We start from the raw sequence: 26,299 nt of genomic DNA, 5'->3' as shown, positions 1-26,299 counted from the left end.
GACCACCTAGATAGTTGTGTTGGTTGTGTTTTCAGGGAACAAACTATCGAACAAGCTGAAAAAATATTAACAAATATATTGAAGAATCATGATGAATGTACACTTCATGAACTACCGCCTAAACCTACTCCAAAGAAGAGGGGTATCTTATTTCTTAGTCGTGAAACTATGCAAGATGCAAAGAAATTTATGAAGGAAAAAGCGTTAAAGCTGAAGATGTTAAGCATTTACCACCTATCAAAGAAAACATGGTCTCAAAACACCACCACAGGTGGTGGAGGTAAATTCTCTTTTATAGTTTGATGAAGGTGACACCCCTTAGAATAAACATCCTAGTCAATGCTTATATGATTTTGATAATTATATTATAAAGCAAGATCATTTCAACTCCTATGTTATGAAACAATTGAAACAAAACTCTGATATGATTGCTCGCTTAAGTGACTTGTTATTTAGATTCAGGAATGATGTAAGAGGTGTAGGAAAACATGCTTCTATTGTTCAAACCCAACTAGAACAAGTTGCTAAATCTCAAATTGAGCTACTTCATGAAGTGAATAATAATATGAATGATCATGAAGTTAGATTAATGACTAGAGGAGGAACAATGACTCGATATCCACTATATCCAGAAGGTCATCCTAAAAGCACTGAACAAGATTCACAGAGAATTAATATTGATGCACCTAGTTCTTCTAAGAAGAAAAAGAAAAAGATAAATGATAGGATCTTGCATACTTCTAGTGAACGTGAAGTAGAAAAACCTTCTGCTAATGGTAATGATATCTATATCTCTGATGATGAAAGTCAATATGGTATTGAGCATTTACCTAGTGATAATGAAAATTATAATGATGATGCTCATGTAGATGCTTAACGTGACAATGATAAAGAACGAGATAATGATGTTGAGATAGAACCTGGTATTGATCTTGATAACCCACAACCTAAGAATAAACATTATGATAAAAGAGATTTTGTTGCAAGAAAACATGGCAAAGAAAGAGAGCCATTGGTTCAAGAACCCATGCCTTATCCACCCAAACCAACTAACAAAAAAGATGATGAAGAATTTGAACGCTTTGCTGAAATGCTTAGGCTAGTATTTTTGCGTACTCGTTTAACTAATATTGTACAGATGGCCCCTTATGCTAAGTATATGAAAGACATCATCAGTAATAAAATAAAATACATGAAGATGAAATCTCCACCATGCTTGCTAATTTTTCTTTTAAGAATGGAGTACCTAAAAAAGTAACTATGTGAAAATTGCTTCATGTGATCTAGGAGCTGGAGTTAGTGTTATGCCCTTCTCTATACACAAAAGACTTGACTTGAATCAATTCACACCTACTGAAATTTCGTTGCGAATGGCTCACAAATCAAATGCCATACCTATCAGTATTTGTGAGGATGGACCCATTGTTGTTGCGAATGTTACTATGTTGACTGACTTTGTTATACTTGATATATCCGAGGATGACAACATATCAATTATCCTTGGTAGAACTTTCTTAAATACTGGAGGGGCTGTTATTCATTGCAACAAAAGCAAGGCCACTTTTCATGTCAATGGTAAGGAACATACGGTGCATTTTCCGAGGAAACAATTTCAAGTGAATGGTGTTAATGTTATTGAAAAATCTCCGACTACCACCAATGGAAGTTTTCAACTACCTCTACCTATTGCCAAAAATAAATGTGAGATACTTATTGTTGGGGATATGCACATCCCCGTTGAGGTAACTTAGTGTTTTACGGAAATTCTTCGGATTCATGCTAATTCGAAGTCGTTGTTAATAAGACTTGATCAACCTTGTTAATAAATCATTTTCAAGAGGCACGAGATTGATGAATTCACTACGCACAACTTTTTGTAACCATCTTTTTCCTGATATTTTTATTTAAATACAATAAATGTCATAATTATCCTGTTTTCTGATATTTTTTTCTTAATGCAATAAAAAAGGGTGCCCAAAAATAAAAGTCCTTCAAATGACATGAAATTTTCACATGATTTTTTCTGATTATTTGAGAATATTTGGCACTAAAAACACTCTAGGGGGTGTCAGTGGTGGCCACTAGGCACCAGGGCGCACCACCCCCTCGCACGCCCTAGTGGGTAGTGGGCCCCTCGGGTACCCCCTCACTTATTCTCTTGGTGTGTAACTCCCCACTCCTCCAATTATTTTTTGGTTTAGTGGTTTATATTAGAAGTACTTAGCTACTCTAGGTGCTATTGTAGATGAGATTGCATGTTGAATTCTTGAAATTCCAAGTAGTTTGAATGCTTGTTTTAGGCTCTAGCAATCCTTATGACTAGTTGCTATCATTCTTGTGAAGTTTGTTAACTTTATTTTGTGAACCAGAAATTTTCAGAAATTTGTTCTTGGAAAAATGAACCTCTTCAGGAGGAATTCATCCAAGAAGAATGCCAAGGGGGTTGTTGGTGAATCATCTGCTGCTGGACTCATCACCCTGCGATTGATGAAGGTTTGGCTGTGCGAATGGCCACACATTCCCTACATGGAACAAGCCAGATTCCACCATGAGTTTGCGCAATTTGTGGCAAATGCTGGGTTAACCAACTTCGTCATAGATGAGTGTGACCAATACCATATCCTCACTAATTCCTTCGTTCAAAATTTGTATTTTCTAACTAGGCATGATCCACCTTCAGTGCGGTTTAATCTATATGCTGAAACCTGCCAAATGCCGCTTACTGAATTCTATGAGATATGTTTAATTCTCTCTCACGGGAGTTAAGAGAACCCAAGCCGGATGAGTTTGCGGATTTCCTACTCACTTTAACGGCTGGTGAGGGAAGAGGCGTGTCAAAATCCACTGCCACTGGCCTGCAGTTTCCTTTGGTGCATTACTTTGCTTTATTTGTCATGAAGTGTTTAACTACTTGGGAGAAGGATAGTATACTTAGTGCTCCAGACCTTGCCAATGTACTCCGACCAATCCATAATGATCACACCTTTAATTTGGGAGCTATTATTGCTCGTCGTTTACACAATAACAGATCTAAGGGTAAAATCTATGGTGCTAGTTATGCCACTCGCTTAGCGAAACGCTTTAACATTCCATTTCGTCATGATGACTATCTTTGACCACGAGTTTATCTATACCATCAGTCTATGGTAGATCACCTGTGGGGACCCCGACTTACGAGTCGAGATCGCCGAATGTACGTGCTCAGTGATCCCAAAGATCAATGCTCACCGAACACACATATACTGAATATTAAGAGTCTTATATCCAACATACCAAAATGATACAGCAATTGACCAACAAGGTCAAGTTCTCATAGGTAGGGCCTATAAGGACAAATCACACCGATACATCTACTAGCGGAAATCTTGGGGCTAAGCGGGTGCCCATGCCATCAGCCTACACCAACATGCATTCTAACTGGGAAGCGTCCTAGTTCGCAAGTCCGTCTCCGATGACATATTCTTCTCCAAACTCCGGTCCTTCCATGTATGGTCAATAACATAACCAGTGGCAAGCAAGTCAGTACTTTGAATGCACTCGCAAACAACCCATGATATGGATAATGCAGTATGTATGATAACAAGTATATGCAGTATTGGTGGATAACAGCTTAACTATAAATAAACATGATAATAGATGGATGTGTAACATAAGCTAGATGGTATTTAGAAGAACAGGTCACACATATCATCATATCTATTACGGGCTGAACACTTCGGGTTCACCCGACATGTCAAGTCATCAAACTTGGTCATATCAACTCTTTCAGATAACACCATTAAACACACACACACTTGGTTTATGGGAAAACGACTCGACGTAGTTTAAGCAGGATTACCCAACTATCCTTTACCGTGGACACGACTATTAGAATAGTTTTACACTCTGCAGAGGTTGTACGTTGTACCCATGAGATCCGGGAAACTTCCGTGTCATCCACGACTCGCGGTATATAACATACCCGAGTTAAGTACCCAATCAATGCCTTTCCCCTGACGATACTAGACAAAGAGATCCACTCGATTGGTACCCAGCCCACATGATGTACGTCTTGCGAGCACCAACTCTGGAAAATATCATCCATGCAGTGACCAATGGTTGCCCGAAACACATAAAAATGTCATAGTCGTCCTACCTGGCACGACCCCATCACGAGAGTGACCACATATCACTCCCTCCACTAGTAATGTGGCTCTTTTCTAGCACCGACCAAAGTAATCAACAAAGCCACGTCCCATAAAGGGGTAATGTGGTCGCAGATGTAAGGTTGGGACGGTCGACACATCATAAATCTAATCCCATTTCCGAAACCACTCACACCAAATATACCCGGTGCACCACTTCTTCACAAGTGGCCACCTAACTCATCATCACCCTCGGACATTAGTGGCATCCGACGGGGTTTTCATAAACCTTTGATATTTACCATCATCATGCTCATGCTTCTACTATGCTTCGAATCTACTTGTCAACATGATATTAGCATGACCCTCATAGGTGGTAGGATTATGCTCAAATGCATGTGCTCCGGAGGAGCCTTCGGAAACATCGCATCGATGATTTTCTGAATATTCATGATCATATGCAACAGGAATAATTTCTCTACTAGCATGCAATATAACATATGCTCAAATATGGTCAAAGGGCTGATTGCCTTGATCAGCTAAGTATCCGGGGACTTTGGGGTCTTCGAGTCCAACTCCTTCGTCAAACGTGGTATCTATCGTCGTAGTAAATAATAACATAATAAGTAGCTCACTCAAAAACAGAGCACAAACTCACTTTAAAAATGTTGCCCTATTCTGATAAATCTATATTATTATTCTAAAAATATTTGTCTTTGGTTTTGGTGAAAAGATTATTTTTAAAAATCATTTTAATAGAAGTTAAAGTATTCAAAATAGCCTTTTTAATTATTACTATACAAAAAAGTTATCTTAAAAATTTGTGCAATGGCTCTATTAAATTCTACTCATTTTTAGAAGAATTATGGTGGAAAAATAATCAAATTATATTGGATAGAAAATCCTACAAAAATCTTTTAAAATAGGATTAAACAAAAAGGAAAAAGGGGTTTTAACCCAGGCTTGGCTCGACCTGTGGCTTGGGCCGGCCCAACTGGCCAGCGAGCTAGCTAGCCCAGGTGCGTGCGCCGCGAAGTTCAAACCTGACGCGCGGGCCCCTGCGGTCAGCGGCAGAGAGGAGAGAGGGGGAGAGAAGAGCGACCAACAAGTGGGGCACACTTGTCGGGGTTGTCTTCCACCTCTGGACAAAGGGGAAGGGAGTAATGCCGGCGGCGATACCGACGCCCTCGAGCCCAACTCATGGCAGGAATGGAACCAACACATCATCGCCTACCTACTGGTGGTCGAGGGGACGACGGGGAGGCCCTAGCTCACCGGCGACGAGGTGGCTGCGGTGGAGCCGATTCGGGAGATGGATGAAATGGGTGCTACAGGTAGGGATTAGCTCAGGGAAGTGGGGGGAAAACTTCCTGAGCTCACTACAGTCACGGAGGATAATAAAGGAGCATCAGAGCTGGCCTATAGCCCGAGACCGACGGAGCTCCAAAGCGGCGGGGCCTCGGTCAACCTCGAGCACCGGAGCTCGCTGTGCTCGAATGGAGTGGCTAGGGGATCAATATAGGCTCTGGAGGAGTGGGATGAGGGTGCTGGAGCGAGGGGGAGGCCTATTTATAGGCCCTCGATGATGCACCGAGCGAGAAGAGCCGGTGGTTTCACCGTGGCTCGCAGGAGGGAAAGAGAGAGCTCGGGGTCGAAACCACGATATTGCGGATGTGCTTTAGGACCCATGTGACTCACTCAGAGGGAGAGAGAGCGAGGAGGAGCGTGGATGCGTGGTCGCGGTCTTTTGGTCGAGTCTGGCGCATGCGGGCTGATACGTCCATTTTGCATCATGTTTTCATGTTGATATTTATTGCTTCTTGGGTTGTTATATTACTTGTGGTACCATATTTATGCCTTTTCTATCTTATTTTGCAAGGATTAATTGAAGATGGAGAACTCAGGCAGCTGGAATTCTGGACTGGAAAAGGAGCAAATCCTAGTCCACTATTCTGCACATCTCCAAATGCCTTGAAAATTTACGTGGATTTTTTCTGGAATATATTAAAAATACTGGGCGAAAGAACTACCGGAGGGGGGCCACCAAGGCCCCACAAGATTGCCCACCGCCACCACCACCTGGTGGCGCAGGGAAGGCTTGTGGGCAGCCCACTGGCCCACTAGCCCCCTCTTTTGCTATATGATGCGTCCTGACCTGGAAAAAAAATCATACGGGAGCTTTTTCGTGGTTTCGCTGCCGCCATGGGGCGGAACGTGAGCAGATCCAATCTAGAGCTCCGGCATGACGATCCTGCCGGGGAAATTTCCCTCCCGAAGGGGGAAATCATCGCCATCGTCATCACCAACACTCCTCTCGTCGGAGGGGAGGCATCTTCATCAACATCTTCATCAGCACCATCTCCTCTCCAATCCCTAGTTCATCTCTTGTAACCAATCTTTGTCTCGCAACTCAGATTGGTACTTGTAAGGTTGCTAGTAGTGTTGATTACTCTTCGTAGTTGATGCTTGTTGGATTACTTGGTGGAAGAGTTTATGTTCAGATCCTTGATGCTATTCATTACACCTCTGGTCATGATTATGATTATGTCTTGTGAGTAGTTACTTTTGTTCCTGAGGACATGGGATAAGTCATGCTGATAATAGTCATGTGAATTTGATATTCGTTCGGTATTTTGATATGATGTATGTTGTTTTTCCTCTAGTGGTGTTATGTGAACGTCGACTACATAACACTTCACCATATTTGGGCCTAGAAGAAGGCATTGGGAAGTAGTAAGTAGATGATGGGTTGCTGGAGTGACAGAAGCTTAAACCCCAGTTTATGCGCTGCTTCGTGAGGGGTTGATTTGGATCCACTAGTTTCATGTTATGGTTAGACTTTGTCTTAATTCTTCTTTTGTAGTTGCGGATGCTTGCGAGAGAGGTTAATCATAAGTGGGATTCTTGTCCAAGTAAGGGCAGTACCCAAGCGCTGGTCCACCCACATATCAAACTATCAAAGTAATGAACGAGAGTCATATGAACATGATGAAACTAGCATGACAGAAATTCCCGTGTGTTCTCGGGAGCATTTTTCCTCCTATAAGACTTTGTTCAGGCTTGTCCCTTGCTACAAAAGGGATTGGGCCACTTGCTGCACCGTTGCTACTACTTGTTACTTGTTACTCTTTGCTTGATACGTTTCACCTCGCTACCCAATCACTTGTTACCGCTACTTTCAGTGCTTGCAGTTATTACCTTGCTGAAATCCGTTTATCAGAGCCTTCTGCTCCTCATTGGGTTCGACACTCTTACTTATCGAAAGGACTACGATTGATCCACTATACTTGTGGGTCATCAAGACTCTTTTCTGGCGCCGTTGCCGGGGAGTGAAGCACCTTTGGTAAGTGGAAATTGGTAAGAAAGACTTTTGTACTGTGCTGAAATTTATTGTCACTTGTCACTATGGAAACTCTTTCTTTGAGGAGTTTGTTCGGGGTATCTTCACCACGAATGGAAGCACGAGGAGTTTCTCCTCAACCTGAGGTACCTACTGAAAATATCTTTTACGAAGTTCCTTTGGGTATGCTTGAGAAACTGCTGGCTAATCCTTTTACAGGAGATGGATCTTCGCATCGAGACTTTCATCTGATCTATGTAGATGAAGTTTTTGGTTTATTTAAGCTTGCAGGTTTGCCCGAGGATGAGGTAAAGAAGAAAGTCTTTCCTTTATCTTTGAAGGATAAGGCGTTGACATGGTATAGGCTATGTGATGATACTGGATCATGGAGCTACAATCGATTGAAATTGGAATTTCATCAAAAGTTCTATCCCATGCATTTAGTACATCGTGATCGGAACTTTATTTATAAGTTTTGGCCTCATGACAGGGAAAGCATAGCTCAAGCTTGGGGGAGGCTTAAATCAATGCTATATTCATGCCTTAGTCATGAGCTCTCGAGAGAAATCATCACTCAAAACTTCTATGCTCGGCTTTCTCATGAAGATCGTACCATGCTTGACACTTCTTGTGCCGGTCCTTTTATGAAGAAGGATATTGATCACAAGTGGAATTTATTGGAGAGAATCAAACGCAACTCTGAAGATTGGGAGTTGGAGGAAGGTAAGGACTCAGGTATGAATTTCCAGTTTGATTGCGTTAAATCTTTTGTTGAGACAAACACTTCTAGAGATTTTAGCGCTAAGTATGGACTTGACTCTGAGATAGTAGCTTCTCTTTGTGAATCTTTTGCTGCTCATGTTGATCTTCCCAAAGAGAAGTGGTTTAAATATCATCCTCCTGTAGAAAGCAACATAGCCAAAACCAATCTAGTTGAGGAGAAAATCATAGCTTTTAGTGATCCTATTGTTCCTTGTGCTTACACTGAGAAACCACCATACCCTGCTAGGATGAAGGATTATTCTAAAGCTCCAACTGTGATACGTAGGGGTTACATTAGACCACTTGCACCCGCTGAAGAGATTAGAGTTGAACCTAGTGTTGCTATTATCAAAGATCTCTTAGCCGAAGACATAGATGGGCATGTTATCAAATTCTGTGAGGACTGTGCTAGAATTGCTAAACCTCACGCGAAAGACAAGCACAGACCTGTAGTTGGCCTGCCAGTTGTTTCTGTTAAGATAGGAGATCACTGTTACCATGGTTTATGTGATATGGGAGCTAGTGTTAGTGCAATACCCCGTTCTCTATATGATGAAATCAAAGATGAGATTGCACCTGCTGAGATAGAACCCATTGATGTCACTATCACGCTAGCTAATAGAGACACTATCTGCCCTTTGGGAATTGTGAGAGACGTAGAAGTCCTGTGTGGTAAGACGAAGTATCCTACTGATTTCCTCGTCCTTGGTACTGCACAAGATAGCTTTCGTCCCATCATATTTGGTAGACCCTTTCTCAACACTGTCAATGCTCACATTGATTGCATTAAGCAGACTGTCACAGTAAGTTTCGAGGGTGTGTCTCATGAATTTAACTTCTCCAAGTTTGGAAGACAATCCCATGAAAGAGAGTCGTCTGGTAGGGATGAAATCATTGCTCTTGCCTCTATTGCCGTACCTCCTATGGATCCTTTAGAGCAATATCTGCTTGAGCATGAAAATGATATGCATATGGAGGAGAGAGATGAGATAGATAGAATTTTCTTAGAACAATGTCCTATTCTCAAGAATAATCTGCCTGTTGAACTGCTTGGGGATCCTCCCCCACCAAAGGGTGATCCTGTGTTCGAGCTTAAACAGTTGCCTGATACTCTTAAGTATGCCTATCTTGATGACAAGGAGATATATCCTATCATTATTAGTGCTCTCCTCTCAGAGCGTGAAGAGAAGAAGTTACTAAAAACTTTGAGGAAGCACCGCGCTGCTATTGGATATACTCTTGATGATCTTAATGGTATTAGTCCTACTCTATTTCAGCACAAGATTAAAACCGATACTGACTTCAAACCAGTTGCTGATCATCAAAGGAGATTAAATCCTATGATGAAAGAGGTCGTTAGAAAAGAAATATTAAAGCTTCTGGAAGCAGGAATCATTTATCCTGTTGCTCATAGTGATTGGGCAAGTCCAGTACATTGCGTACCTAAGAAGGGAGGTATCACCGTCTTTCCTAATGATAAGGATGAACTAATCCCACAAATGATTATTAACGGCTATAGAATGGTGATAGACTTCCGGAAACTGAACAAGGCAACCAGGAAAGATAATTATCCTTTGCCGTTCATCGACCAAAATTCTAGAAAGGCTATCAAAGCACACACACTTTTGCTTTCTAGACGGTTATTCAGGTTTCTCGCAAATACCTGTTGCACAATCTTATCAAGAGAAAACCAACTTCACCTGCCCTTTCGGTACCTTTGCCTATAGACGTGTGCCTTTTGGCTTATGTAATGCACCTGCCACCTTCCAAAGATGTATGATGGCTATATTCTCTGACTTTTGTGAAAAGATTGTCGAGGTTTTCATGGATGACTTCTCCGTTTACGGGTCTTCCTTTGATGATTGCCTCAACAACCTTGATCGAGTCTTACGGAGATGCAAAGAAACCAACCTTGTCTTGAATTGGGAGAAGTGCCACTTTATGGTTAATGAAGGTATCGTCTTAGGACACAAAATCTCTGAGAGAGGCATTGAAGTTGATAAGGCTAAGGTTGATGCAATTGAGAAAATGCCTTGCCCCACAGATATCAGAGGTATACGAAGTTTCCTAGGTCATGCTGGTTTCTATAGAAGGTTCATTAAAGACTTCTCTAAGATTTCTAGGCCTCTTACCTACCTCTTGCAGAAGGATGTTCCTTTTGTTTTTGATGAGGATTGTGAGGAAGCCTTCGAAATACTTAAGAAGGCTTTCATAACCGCACCTATTGTTCAACCACCTGACTGGAACTTGCCCTTTGAAATCACGTGTGACGCTAGTGATCATGCTGTTGGTGCTGTTCTAGGACAAAGAGTTGACAAGAAGTTGAATGTCATTCACTACGCTAGTAAAACTCTAGACAGTGCCCAAAGAAACTATGCCACTACGGAGAAGGAATTTTTAGCAGTCGTGTTTGCATGTGAAAAGTTCAGATCTTACATAGTTGACTCCAAAGTCACTATTCACTCTGATCATGCTGCTATTAAGTACCTCATGGAGAAGAAGGACGCTAAGCCTAGGCTGATCAGATGGGTTCTCCTGCTACAGGAATTTGATTTGCACGTCGTTGACCGAAAGGGTGTTGATAAACCTGTAGCAGATAACTTGTCTAGGCTAGAGAATGTCCTTGATGACCCACTACCTATTGATGACAGCTTTCCTGATGAGCAATTAAATGTCATCCGCACTTCACTTAGTGCACCATGGTATGCCGATTATGCAAACTATATCGTAGCCAAATACATACCACCCAGTTTCACCTATCAACAAAAGAAGAAATTCTTCTTTGATTTGAGACACTACTTTTGGGATGATCCTCACCTTTATAAGGAAGGAGTAGATGGTGTTATTAGACGTTGTGCGCCTAAACATGAACAGGGACAAATTCTGCAGAAGTGTCATTCCGAAGCCTACGGAGGACACCACGCTAGAGATAGGACTGCCCATAAGGTATTGCAATCAGGTTTCTATTGGCCCACTCTCTTCAAGGATGCTCGTAAGTTTGTCTTGTCTTGTGACGAATGCCAAAGGATAGGGAACATCAGTAAGCGTAAAGAGATGACTATGAACTATTCACTTGTCATTGAACCATTTGATGTTTGGGGCTTTGATTATATGGGACCCTTCCCGAGTTCCAATGGGTACACTCACATCTTAGTTGCTGTGGATTACGTTACTAAGTGGGTAGAAGCTATCCCCACTAAAAATGCTGATCACCACACCTCTATTAAGATGCTTAAAGAAGTCATATTCCCAAGATTTGGAGTCCCTAGATACTTGATGACTGATGGCGGTTCACACTTCATTCATGGTGTTTTCCGCAAGATGCTAGCTAAGTATGATGTCAACCATAGAGTTGCATCTCCTTATCATCCTGAGTCTAGTGGTCAAGTGAAGTTGAGTAATAGGGAGATCAAGTTGATCCTACAAAATACCATCAATAGGTCTCGAAATAACTGGTCTAGCAAACTTGACGATGCATTATGGGCTTATAGGACTGCTTATAAGAATCCCATTGGCATGTCACCATATAAAATGGTTTACGGTAAGGCCTGTCATTTACCTCTTGAGCTGGAACACAAAGCTTATTGGGCAATCAAAGAGCTCAACTTTGATTTCAAACTTGCCGGTGAGAAGCGGTTGTTTGATATCAGCTAATTGGATGAATAGAGAGCCCAGACATATGAGAATGCCAGGTTGTTCAAGGAAAAGGTTAAGAGATGGCACGACAAACGAATACAGAAACGAGAGTTCAATGTAGGTGATTATGTCTTGCTATACAATTCTCGTTTGAGATTCTTTGCAGGCAAGCTTCTCTCTAAATGGGAAGGTCCCTATGTTGTCGAGGAAGTATATTGTTCCGGTGCCATCAAAATCAATAACACGGAAGGAAATTTTCCTAGAGTGGTAAATGGGCAAAGAATCACATGTCTGGTACTCCCATAAATGTTGAGACCAATATCATCAATGTCATAACTCCAGAGGAGTACACAAGGGATATTTATCAGCCTGTTTCAGACCCTGAAAATGAAGATGTATCTGTTTCGGCAAGAAATTGGACTCCGATACTTTTCCAATAGGAAATTTCCTCAGTTTTGGAATTTTTGGAAAATTAGAAAAATAAAGAGCAGTCCGGAGAGCAAACGAGGAATCCACAAGGGCCCACAGCGCCACCACCCCCCTGGTGGCGGTGGGCAAGCTTGTGAGCACCTCGTGTGCCTCCCGGACTCCGTTTTCTTGCGGAGGACTCCTTCTGGCCCAGAAAAAATCAATATATAGTCGCCCGAAGGTTTTGATCTCTCTATCACGTAGTTTTCCTCTGTTTTCGTTTCGAGCTTGTTTTTGCCGTAGATTTAGGTCAAGATGTCTTCTCAAGATTCAGAAGAAGATATCTATGTGGCCAATGATCATGCTAACTATATTATTAATGGGGACTTGGAACCATATGGCCGGACCACTGATGAGGAAGAGGACTATGAGCCCAAAGGGAAGGAGCAAACGAGTTTCGATGAAGAGGAGGCTCCTCTACCTCAACCTGCAAACACCCATGTGGAGTTGAAGAAGTCAAGCCTCCCTAACCATAGGAAGAAGCCTAAGACCTTGTTTATCCCTTCTTGTTTCTTGCAGGAGAGTAAGCAGGAGCTTTGCCACAGAGTTTTGAAACTTGAGGAGGAAAATGACGATCTAAGGGAGCAGAACTTTTTGCTCAAGTGGAAATTAAACAAGCTCAAGACTGCTCCAACAACACCACCATCACCACCAAAGGAAGACAACTAAGCATTGGTATGGGCAATCCCCTAGGCTTCTACCAAGCTTGGGGGAGTTGCCCTGGTATCGTATCACCTTTATATCTTTGGCTTTTACCTTTATTTTAGTTCTTTCCTTTTCAGTTTTTATTTCTTCTTTTAGAGGAATAAGTCTTTAGTTTTTAGTTTGAGTCTTTTGCTTTTGTCTCTCCCCCGATGTATTCGACCTTGTGAGCTATATAATAAAGAGTGTCTTAGTCAAGGGCTCTACTTTGTGCCATGATCAAAAGTATGAAAAGAATGATAGCATGAAAGATCATGAGACGATCTTATGGAAAGTGATAACTTCACATATGACAAGTATGATGATTGAAACTTGTTGAGAATAAATTAACATAGACCTCAGTCATTGTTGCAATTAATAAGAAGTAATAAGGAAAGAGAGGTTCACATATAGATATATCATCTTAGACACTTTTTGCAATTGTGAGCACTCACCAAACTATTACATGCCTAGGAGTAGATGTTGGACAAGGAAGACAACATAATGAATTGTGTTTGCTTGGTTCCAAACAATGTTATACAATTAGAGATCCCTTAGCATGTGACGATTGCTTCCACCTCATATTAGCCAAAACTCCCACACCAAGTAGAGATACTACTTGTGCATCCATAAACCTCCAAACCAGTTTTGCCATGAGAGTCCACCATACCTACCTATGGATTGAATAAGATTCTTCAAGTAAGTTGTCATCGGTGCAAGCAATAAAAATTGCTCTCTAATATGTATGATCTATTAGTGTGTGAAAAATAAGCTTTGTACGAACCTGTGATGAGGAAGCCATAAAAGCGACAGACTGCATAATAAAGTTCTTTATCACAGGAGGCAATATAAAGTGACGTTCCTTCGCACTAAGAGGACATGCATTGAAACCTCAAAAGCGCATGACAACCTGTGCTTCCCTCTGCGAAGGGCCTATCTTGTACCTTTACTTTTTACCCTTGTAAGAGTCATGGTGATCATCACCAATTCCCTTTTTGTCTTTGTCTTGGCTACCGTCACATGCTTGGGAAAGATCTATATTCATATATCAACTTGGAGTTGAGTACTCATGCTTTATTGTTGTTGACTTTACCCTTGAGGTAAACCGTTGGGAGGCAAAACTATAAGACCCTATCTTCCTCTGTGTCCAGCTGAAGCTTTGACACCATGAGTACCACGTGAGTTGTAACAATTGTGGAAAACAAAAGAGATGATTGAGTATGTGGGTTTGCCTTACAAGCTCTTATTTGATTATTTCTGATGTTGTGATAAATTGCAATTGCTTCAATGACTATGGACTATTGTTGGTTACTTCTCGGTAAGGTTTTTGCTTCATGCTTTGCTTTGTGAAGGAATTGTTACTTTCCCATAAGAATCTTTATGATGTATTGCTGTCCTATGTGTGATCATGATGCCCTCATGTCCGTATTATGTTTTATCGACACCTTCGTCCCCAAACATGTGGACATGTTTATGGAACTTGGTTTTCGCTTGAGGACACGCGAGGTCTAAGCTTGGGGGAGTTGATACGTCCATTTTGCATCATGTTTTCATGTTGATATTTATTGCTTCTTGGGCTGTTATATTACTTGTGGTACCATATTTATGCCTTTTCTCTCTTATTTTGCAAGGATTATTTGAAGAGGGAGAATTCAGGCAGAAGGAATTCTGGACTGGAAAAAGGAGCAAATCCTAGTCCACTATTCTGCACATCTCCAAATGCCCTGAAAATTTACATGGATTTTTTCTGGAATATATTAAAAATACTGGGTGAAAGAACTACCGGAGGGGGGGGCACGAGGCCCCTACAAGCTTGCCCACCGCCACCACCCCCCTGGTGGCGCAGGGCAGGCTTGTGGGCAGCCCACTGGCCCACTAGCCCCCTCTTTTGCTATATGATGCGTCCTGACCTGGAAAAATCACACGGGAGCTTTTTTGTGGTTTCGCCACCGCCATGGGGCGGAACTTGAGCAGATCCAATCTAGAGCTCCGGCAGGACGATCCTGCCGGGGAAATTTCCCCCCCGGAGGAGGAAATTCGTCGCCATCGTCATCACCAACACTCCTCTCGTCGGAGGGGAGGCATCTTCATCAACATCTTCATCAGCACTATCTCCTCTCCAATCCCTAGTTCATCTCTTGTAACCAATCTTCGTCTCGCAACTCAGATTGGTACTTGTAAGGTTGCTAGTAGTGTTGATTACTCTTTGTAGTTGATGCTTGTTGGATTACTTGGTGCAAGAGTTTATGTTCAGATCCTTGATGCTATTCATTACACCTCTGGTCATGATTATGATTATGTCTTGTGAGTAGTTACTTTTGTTCCTGAGGACATGGGATAAGTCATGCTGATAATAGTCATGTGAATTTGATATTCGTTTGGTATTTTGATATGATGTATGTTGTTTTTCCTCTAGTGGTGTTATGTGAACGTCGACTACATAACACTTCACCATATTTGGGCCTAGAGGAAGACATTAGGAAGTAGTAAGTAGATGATGGGTTGCTGGAGTGACAGAAGCTTAAACCCAGTTTATGCGCTGCTTCGTGAGGGGCTGATTTGGATCCACTAGTTTAATGCTATGGTTAGACTTTGTATTAATTCTTCTTTTGTAGTTGCAGATGCTTGCGAGAGAGGTTAATCATAAGTGGCATGCTTTTCCAAGTAAGGGCAGTACCCAAGCACCGGTCCACCCACATATCAAACTATCAAAGTAACGAACGCGAATCATATGAACATGATGAAACTAGCATGACATAAATTCCCGTGTGTCCTCGGGAGCGTTTTTCCTCCTATAAGACTTTGTTCAGGCTTGTCCCTTGCTACAAAAGGGATTGGGCCACTTGCTGCACCGTTGCTACTACTTGTTACTTGTTACTCTTTCCTTGCTACGTTTCACCTCGCTACACAATCACTTGTTACTGCTACTTTCAGTGCTTGCAGTTATTACCTTGCTGAAATCCGTTTATTAGAGCCTTCTGCTCCTCGTTAGGTTCGACACTGTTACTTATCAAAAGGACTATGATTGATCCCCTATACTTGTGGATCATCACGGGCACGCGTCGTTCCAGTCAACATATCGAGGGAGGAGGGGTCCTGAGGCTGCCCTGATGCAGGAGGGTTGTTGGGGTCGCGAATGGGCAACGGGGGGAGGCTTGAACCGGCCGGGGCTGGCCACCTTTGCCTCGGGTGCACCCTGTAGCATGCCCAGAGCGCAGTTTTGGCATGCCACGGCATGCTGGCGTGCTCTGGGGTGCCTTGGCCGTGTCTAGCGTGTCCTGGAGCTGGGTTGGAAGATCCTTAGCCGTTTGAGAGCCGAGAGACACTTAGCTGGTCAAGGGAAGTGATTAAAGAGGACATGCCAGACTTGAACCAGAAATTATAATGGGGTTTTTGGATCTTCTTCTTGCATTCAAGGAGGGGCCACTCACCTGCAGTTGGGGAGTGGTGCTTGTTGTTTGGTCTATGAGTTCGTAGGAAAGTGTATGGGTGTGGGGTGAGGTAGGAGCTATTTTACTAATCTGGCAGAAGGTGTTCGACATGTGTTTGGGGTAGCTACACTTCACCATTGGCGATGAAAGTTAACAATTAAGTTTGATACAAAAGTAGGATGCTCCATCAAATTTGAGCTTCATTGGACAAGTTTGGCAATGCAAACTTGAAATCACCCCCAAATGGGCAGATCTATCCCTTCCAAAGAGAGTGTGGGTAGATTACCTCGTGGAAATCCCATTTTTGGTAGAGACTCCTTATTTGGGGTGTTGAGCACTCCTCCAAAGTTTCAAGCCATTTGGATAAAACTTTGCTATGTAGAGTTGCTTCAACTTGATTCTCGACAAAGAGGGTCTTAGGATTATTTAGTGAACCAAACCACCTTGTAATGCGGTGAAACTTGGTGTGGCCACCAAATATAACTTGGGAAGGTTGCTGGAATTTTCTAGGGATTTATTGGAAATAAAAAGGTCAAAACAGACAGAGTTGGTTTTCAATGGTTTTCTCAAATATTTTGAATACAAATAGGGGTTGAAAATCTTATGTATGGAAAATATATGTCCTCTAAGTGTCTCCAAATTTTCTCAGATTTTTCTAAGGCAGAAAAGTAATTTTTCATATAGAAATATCATTTCTGGCCTTAGAAATGGACATGCATGTAAAATAGGAAAATAATTTGAAAAATAATTATTTTATGAGATTGGAGAGTTAAAATAGTTCTAAAACCAGATTACCATCTTTGGGTAAAGGCACTCCCTTGTCATCAGGGACTTGTAGTGCAACCCAAAGTAAGGTTTTTATAATAGTCAAAATAAGAAAGAGAAAATTTGGGAATAATCATGTTATAAAAATATGGTTTTTGAATCCAATCATTCAAGCATACAAATACACAATGACAATCATGGCACTCACAACATTGGTTTTGGAATTCGTTTAATAAACTCAGATTTTGAAACTACACTTGAAGTGAGGTAAAAACAGGGTGTGACATCACCACTTTATTGATAGTGATGATTCTATGGATAAAATTCATTATAACTTGGTTTTTAGTGAGGTTACCCGTGATATTATTCCATTGCCTGCACCTGCCTTGTTTGATTCTATTGCCAGGAACGGATACATGATCATGCGTGAGGACATTATTGCTTATCGGAATGCTCAGGCAGCGGCTGAGCAGGAGCCCCAGGAGTGGGACTCTCTAGTGCCTGACTCCTCACACGTGTGTTGGTTTCCCTCCAAGCTTAAATGGTGATGTAGCACAATGACGACAAGTATTTCCCTTAGTTAAGAAACCAAGTTATCAATCCAGTAGGAAGATCAACAAGACTATTTAAGCAGCACATGCACACAAATAGCAAATCCTCACAACCCAACGCGTGAAGGGGTTGTCAATCCCCCATGGGTAAAGTAAGGATAGGTTGATAGATGCAAATAAGAGTGATAGCAAATAGAACACAACAAGGTATTTTTGGGTTTTTTGATAATATAGATCTGAAAACAAAAGTGCAAATAAAGTAGAAAAGAAAATAACAAATTAGAGATTGCAAATAGATGATGTGAAGTAGTACTGAGGGCCGTAGGTTTCGCTAGTGGCTTCTCTCGAGAAAATAGGAAGCGGTGGGTAGACAAATTACTATTGGGAAATTGATAGAAGAGCAAATAATTATGATGATATTCAAGACAATGATCATGTATATAGGCATCACGTCCAAGATAAGTAGACTCACTTTTGCCTGCATCTACTTCTATTACTCCTCACATCGACCGCTATCCAGCATGCATCTAGTGTATTGAGTTCATGGAGAAACAGAGTAATGCCTTAAGAACGATGACATGATGTACACAAGATCTATTCATGTAGGAATATACCTCATCATTTTATCCTTGATAACAACGATACATGCATGTCACGTCTCTTTGTGTCATTGAGATTGAGCACTGCAAGATTGAACCCATCACAAAGCACCTCTTCCCATTGCAAGATAAAAGATCAAGTTGTACAAACAAAAACCAAATATCGGAGAAGAAATACGAGGCTATAATAATCAAGCATGAATATGTTTTCATAGATCTGATCATAAACTCACAATTCATCGGATCCCAACAAACACACCGCAAAAGAAAGAGTTACATCATATGGATCTCTAATAGACCATTGTATTGAGAAAAAAAACGAGAGAGAAAGGCATCTAGCTACACCCTATGGTCCTGTAGGTCAGATATGAACTACTAATGCATCATCGAAGGAACACCAATGAGGATGGTGAACCCCTGTGTGATCGTGTTCCTCTACGGAACATGCTCTAGATTGGATTTCGTGGCTCTGGATCTTGCGGCGGCTGAAACAATTGTTCGTCGACTCCTCTAGGGTTTTCTGAATATTGGGGTACTTATAGAGCTCAGAGGCAGTGGAGAAGCTTCCCGAGTTCCCCACTAGACACCAGGCCGTGCTAGGGGCCTCTGGCGTGCCCTGATGTCTAGTGCCCCCTGGGCCTTGGTTGCTTCTCATTCTTGGTTCCCAAGTTTCCTTGTGTTCCAAACAAATATGTTTAAAGTTTCATGGCAAATGGACCTCATCCGATATGGATTTCTGCGAAGGAAAAGAACAACAAAAAATAGCAATTGGCACTAGGCACTATGTCAATAGGCTAGTCCCAAAAAATGATATAAAATTTCTATAAAATGATTATAAATATCCAAGAACGATAATATAATAGCATGGAACAATAAAAAAATATAGATACGTTGGAGAAGTATCAGCATCCCCAAGCTTAATTCCTGCTCGTCCTCGAGTAGCTAAATGATAAAAATAGAATTTTTGATGTGGAATGCTGCCTCACATGTTCATCATATTCTTTTTCTTTGAGTATGGACATATGGACTTATAGATGATGCAATGCAATAGTCTATAATTTTACATGAAAATTTCAATACTCAAGCACATCAACAAGGAACTAAGTCTTTCAAAATATCAACGCTAAAGAACGTTATCCCTAGCCCATCATGCTCTATCATTGATCCATTTATTTAACACACACAAATATTAACTACATCCAATGCTCAAGTGTGGTAATGGTGTTCCTTTGTTGGGGCTTTATAAAAGAAGATGGAGACTCAAGTTCAAAAAAAATTGCATAAAGTAAATAGATAGGTCCTTCATAGAGGGAAGCAGGGATTTGTAGAAGTTCCATAGCTCAAAGTGAAAAACTTAGAGATATTTTTTTTAGGGTGGCATGCTTTTCTTGTCAACGAGAACGACTAAGAGTTTCCAACAACCTCCATGCTAAACAAATTATAGGCGGTTCCCAACTGAAAATAAAGTTTATTCCTTTTCCACCATTCTTTCACATTCCACGGCTAGCCGTATCCACGGGTGTCGTCCATACCAACACTTTCCAACTAATTTATTATTTGACAACATAAAATATATATTTTTCTTTTTGGGACTGGGCATCCCTATTACCATCATACTCTCGTGCAGTGACAAGTAAATAAACACTCATCATGAGAATAACCTATTTAACATGGAAGATACCGGCCACCCCTCACTGCTCATGAGCGGTACGGGCACACAAAGAAGAATTTTATTTTGAATACTAGAGTTGCCACTTGCAAATTTACTTGGAACAATGTTGAAATACTGCATATTGTTAGTATGATGGACTCATTTGGCACAACTTTGGGTTTAGGATTTGGATGCATAAGCAGTATTCCTGCTTAGTACAAATGAAGGCTAGCAAATAGATTGAGAAGCGCCCAACGAAGGAACAAAAATCATCGTAAGTGAACATTAAACATAACTAACACCGAATAATGCAACAGAAGTAGGATACAATTTCATAGCATAATTATTGACTTCATGTGCATGAATAGAGAATCACAAACCTTAACACCAATATTCTTACTAGAGAATAATTACTCATCAACATAACTCACATATCACCATCTTCATATCGCAAAACTATTGTAAAGAATCAAGCTTAATATCCAATGATCTTCATGAAAGTTTTTATTATATCTTTCCTGGACATTCATCACTTTGGGACTAATTTTCATTTAAAGCAATTTGCCAATGCAAATAACAAGCTCTCAAACAAATTTAAGGGAAGCACGAGAGCACAAGTTTCTTTCAAATTTCCAACTCTCAAAATTATATAAGTGAAGCTAGAGATATTTTTTTCAAAATTTCAGCAACTCTGAAAAAAATTTAAGTGAAGCATGAGAGTAAATTTGTTCAAAATAACAGCACCACCGTGCTCAAAAATATATAAGTGAAGTACTTAAGAAATTCCATGGCTCAAAAAACTTTAAGTGAAGCATAAAGAGCGATTCTATCAAATCATAGCATAATTTGGCTCTCTCAAATGGGTGTGTCCAACAAGGTTAATTATGACAAACTAACCAGCAAAGACAGCAAAGACACAAATGATACAAGTCGCTCCAAGCAAAACTCATGATATGTGACGAATAAAAATACCGATGGCTTTTAGAAGAAAGAGGGGATGCCTTCCGGGGCACCCCCAAGCTTAGATCCTTGGTACTCCTTAGATATTGCTTTGGGGTGCCATAGGGTATCCCCAAGATTAGGCTTTTATCACACCTTTTTACATCATCCATCGTGATCTCACTCAAAACTTGAAAACTTCAATCACATAAAACTCAACAAAATTTCATGAGATCCGTTAGTATAAAAAGACCAAACTTTACTATAGGTACTGCTGAAAACCTACTCCTATTTTGTTTTTGCATTATACCTACTATATAATAACTTTAGCAAGGCTTATGCCCCTCTATATAAACCATAGAATCATTAAAATAAACACATAATGCAAAGGAAACAGAATATGTTAAAAACAGAACAATTTGTAAAGATTCGAAATTTACTTATACTTATGTAACTCCAAAAATTCTAAAAAATTCGGACAACGTAGTGAATTTGTATATTAATAGTGTGTAAACAATTGAGACACTTTTGATGTTTTGTGATTTTAGGATTATTTCGACTAGACACAAAAGTTTCTGTTTTTCAAAAGGATTAAAGCAACTAACGCCCCACATGATTCCAAAGGCTTTACTCGGCAGAAACACTAACTAAAACACAATTATAACAATAGCATAATTGTGCAAACACTCAAGAATATAAAGGAAAAGTGAAAAATAATTTTTATTCATTGGGTTGCCTCCCAACAAGCGCTTTCTTTATAGCCATTAAGATAGGCTTGAGATTTTATTGATGCTCACATGAAAGATAGTAGTTTAAACACAAAGAGAACATCATGTAGCATAGGACAAACACATTTAAGTCTAAACTAGTTCCTATGCATAGGCATCTCATAAGAAAACTAATTATCAAGATAAGAAATATCTAACATATGCATGGAAGAAGAAAGAAACAATAGCAATCTCAACATGAAGAGAGATAATTTAGTAACATGAATATTTCTATAACCATATTTCCCTCTTTCATAATAATCACATGTATGATCATATTCAAATTCAACAATATAACTATCACATAAAATATTATCTTCATGATCCACATGCATAAAGGTCTTAGAATCTTCCAGGATAGTGGGATTAACATTAAATAAAGTCATGACCTTTCCAAACCCACTTTATCAAAAAATTCACGAGATAGATGGTTCTCCAAAATAGTGGGATCGTTATTACCTAAAGTTTACACTATTCCATACCCACTTTCAATACTATTGTAAACATTGTTATCAATATCATATTCATCATGAGGATTAAATAAAATTTCAAGATAACAAGATGCGTCACTCCCATCATGATCATTACAATGAGTAGTGGACATGAAAAAATTGCCATCGCCAATCTTGTAGTTTTGCATATTATTAGCATGATTGAAATTAATAGAATTTATAACAACACCATTGCAATCATGCTTTTCATTCAAGGAGATATCATGAATCACTTTATCAATTTCTTCTTTTAACACATCATCACAATATTGAGATTCACGATTTTCATGCAAAATTTCACAAAAATAATCAAGAGCACTAAACGCACTAGCAATTGGTTCAAGATAATTAGATCTTTTGAAAATATTAGTAAGTGTATGAGGATCCATATGTCTTTACTTTTCCTATTTATTTTTCTGTTTTCGAGTGTTGACATGAAGGCAATAGAAGAAAGCAAGCAAGAAAAAGGCAAATGGAAAGAAGTCAAATGAAAAGGCAATTTTTTCTGAAGTGGGGGAGAGGAAAACGAAAGGAAAATGGCAAATAATTTAATTGCAAGGAGATGAAATTTGTGTGTAGGAACGTGATAAACCTTGAATTGATCTTCCCTAGCAACGACACTAGAAATCTTGTGACTCCTTGCAGGTGTGTTGGTTTCCCTCCAAGCTTAAAGGGTGATGTAGCACAACGACGACAAGTATTTATCTCAGTTAAGAAACCAAGGTATCAATCCAGTAGGAAGATCCACAAGACTATGTAAGCAACATCTACACACAAATAGCAAATCCCCGCAACCCAATGCGTGGAGGGGTTGTCAATCCCTCGTGGGTAAAGTAAGGATAGATTGATAGATGCAAATAAGAGTGATAGCAAATAGAATGAAGCAGGTTATTTTTTGATAATATATATCTAAAAAGAAAAGAGAAAATAAAGTAGAAAAGCAAATAGAAAAGTAGACATTGCAAATAGATGATGTGAAGTAGACCCGGGGGTCATAGGTTTCAGTAGTGGCATCTCTCGAGAAAATAACAAGTGGTGGGTAGAAAAATTACCGTTGGACAATTGACACAAGAGCAAATAATTATAATGATATTCAAGACAATGATCATGTATATACGCATCACGTCCAACATAAGTAGACCGACTTCTGCCTGCATCTACTTTTATTACTCCACACATCGACCGCTATCCAGCATGCATCTAGTGTATTGAGTTCATGGAGAAACAGAGTAATGCCTTAAGAACGATGACATGATGTAGAAAAGATATATTCATGTAGGAATAGACCCCATCATTTTATCTTTGATAGCAATGGTACATGTGTGTCATGTCTCTTTCTGTCACTAAGATTGAGCACCGCAAGATCGAACCCATCACAAAGCACCTCTTCCATTGCAAGATAAAATATCAAGTTGGCCAGACAAAAACCAAATATTTAAGAATACACACGAGGCTATAATAATCAAGCATGAATATGTTTTCATAGATTTGATCATAAACTCAAAATTCATTGGATCCCAGCAAACACACCGCAAAAGAAAGAGTTGCATCATATGGATCTCCAAGAGACCATTGTATTGGGAAACAAAACAAGAGAGGATGCCATCTAGCTACTGCCTATGGACCCATAGGTCTGATATGAACTACTCACGCATCATCGGGGGAGCACCAATGAGGATGGTGAACCCCTCCGTGATCATGTTCCTCTTTGGAACGTGTTCTAGATTGGATTTCATGGCTATGGAACTTGCAGCGCCTGAAATGATTTTTCTAAATATTGGGGTATTTGTAGAGCCCACAGGCGGCGTAGAAGCTTCTCGAGGGCCCTGCTAGACAAGAGGCTGCACCAAGGGCCTCGGGCGCGCCTTGATGTCTAGTGGGACCCCGGGCCGTGGCTACTGCTCATTCTTGGTTCTCAAGTTTCCTTCTCGTCCAAAAAAATCTCCGTAAAGTTTCATGGTCGTTGGACCTCATCTGATATGGATTTTCTATTAAGGAAAAACAGCAAAAAAGAGCAACTAGCACTAGGCACTATGTCAATATGTTAGTCCCAAAAAATTGTATAAAATTGCTATAAAATGATTATAAAACATCCAAGAATGATAATATAACAGCATGAACAATCACAAATTATAGATACGTTGGATAAGTATCACGCCACCGCCCAAACACTTCGACATGAGGCCGGACGGCTACTACAGGTGGTGATTACCAAACTAGGCCAAAAGCCTAAGCTTGGGGGAGTACGTGTTTCCACCGACTTTACATTCATGTTTACATATTCTAGTTGTCGGTGTTCACACTCTTGCATTGTATTATCCTTGTTAGATTATTTTTATTGCCTTCTTCCCGTGTGCTTGAAAAACTTGCAGAAAACCCAAAAATATTTCTCTTTTCTTCTTTTACTTGTTAGGAGCTTTCCTGTGTAAATAGTCTTTCTCGTTTTAGTTTTTCCTTCTTCAAGAAAAACTAAAAAATCCAAAAAATATTTTAGTGTGTTTCTTTGAATTTATTTTCCCTTGATTGAAGTTCTACCCAAGGGGAAGACAACAATGAAAATGTTGAGTGGCTCTCATATGCATTGTTATTGATCTAATGCAGAGCCCATACTACCTTGTCTTTTACTTTTGAATAAACTGTTGTAGATTCCAGCTTAGTGCACGGCACTCTTGCACTATTATCATTTTCATATCGTTTGGTCATGCAATTGAAAGGCAATAATTGCGACACTTGATGAAGTGACTATGGCAGAGAGAAGCGGGTATGAACTCAACTTGTTTTTGTTTTTATATATTTGCTTAGACCAGTATCCATGATTTAGAGTATTATGACCAAACATGTTTGCACTGGCAATTAGAGATTATAGTTGTTCATGCCATGCTTAAGAAGCTAGGAGTGCATAATGATTTATCTTGGATGTCATCATGCATTAAAATGGTTGATATGTAGTATGATACTATGGTATCCTCCTGTGGATGTTTGAGTGGCTTGACTTGGCGCATGTTCATGCATGTAGTTGAATCAAAACCAACATAGCCTCCATGATATTTATGTTCATGGTGTTTATATCCTACTCATGCTAGTATGCAATGATAATTATTCATAAGCATGTTCATGACCGTCTTCGCTCTCTAGCTGTTCGCTTCCTAACCTATTTGCTAGGCTTCCCTTTTACTAAGCGGGAATACTTCTTGTGCATCAAAATCCTTGAAACAAAGTTCTTCGAGATGAGTCCACTATATCTACCTATATGCGGTATTACCCTGTCGTTCCAAGTAAATTTGCACGTGCCACCTCTAATACTTCGAAGGAACTTCTATTTTGTGTGCCTGGACCTCTCATGGAGTGATAGGGGGCGGTTAGTATATTCCATGCTAAGCGGGTTATCCTCATGATGTTTATTAACTCGTCCTTACACGAGAGGGATTGGTAAAAATGAACTCCCAATCCCGAAATCATAAATCACAAATAATTAAACAAACCACCCATGGATTGTTGTTGGTATGGACGACACCTATGGATTCGGCTATCCGTGGAGTGTGTTTGTTGGTGGAGGGGGAGTAAATCTTTACTTCTACTGCTTGGGAGCATCGGTGAATTTGTTTAGCATGGAAGATACATATAACTCTTGGTCGTAACGTTGACACAAAGGGTGTACCTCCCAAAATAATTTATCACTAATTTTCGCTTTTGAGCTCCGGCACCACTACAAATCCCTGCTTCCCTGTGTGAAAGGGACTTTCTATTTACTTTCATGTTATTTTATTTTTTACTTTGAGTCATCACCTTCTCAAATAAGTACCAGACCTGAGAGCGCTGCTGTCATCCTCGTGCTTTGTGTCTTGTTAGACGTTGTTTGCAGCATGACTGGATCTCTTCTACCATGAATTACAATGTCTAGCTGCTCCTTGAACTTTGGAGCTGCTTTGCATTTATGTTTTGAGGTATCAGAAAGGTTTAGCGAGATACCATTTTTGTCATATTATCGTGATTGTTTTGACCAAGTGTTGGCGTTTTGAGTTATCTTATTATTACTCGCAAGTTGATTATGACATTGATATGAGCTAATATAGTTTCTAATGGTTATTGCCGAT

The sequence above is a fragment of the Hordeum vulgare genome, chromosome 4H, assembly GCF_904849725.1.
Source record: "Hordeum vulgare subsp. vulgare chromosome 4H, MorexV3_pseudomolecules_assembly, whole genome shotgun sequence".
Classification (NCBI taxonomy): Eukaryota; Viridiplantae; Streptophyta; class Magnoliopsida; order Poales; family Poaceae; genus Hordeum; species Hordeum vulgare.
The sequence above is the reverse complement of the archived record's forward strand: the minus strand, read 5'-3'. Positions refer to the sequence as shown.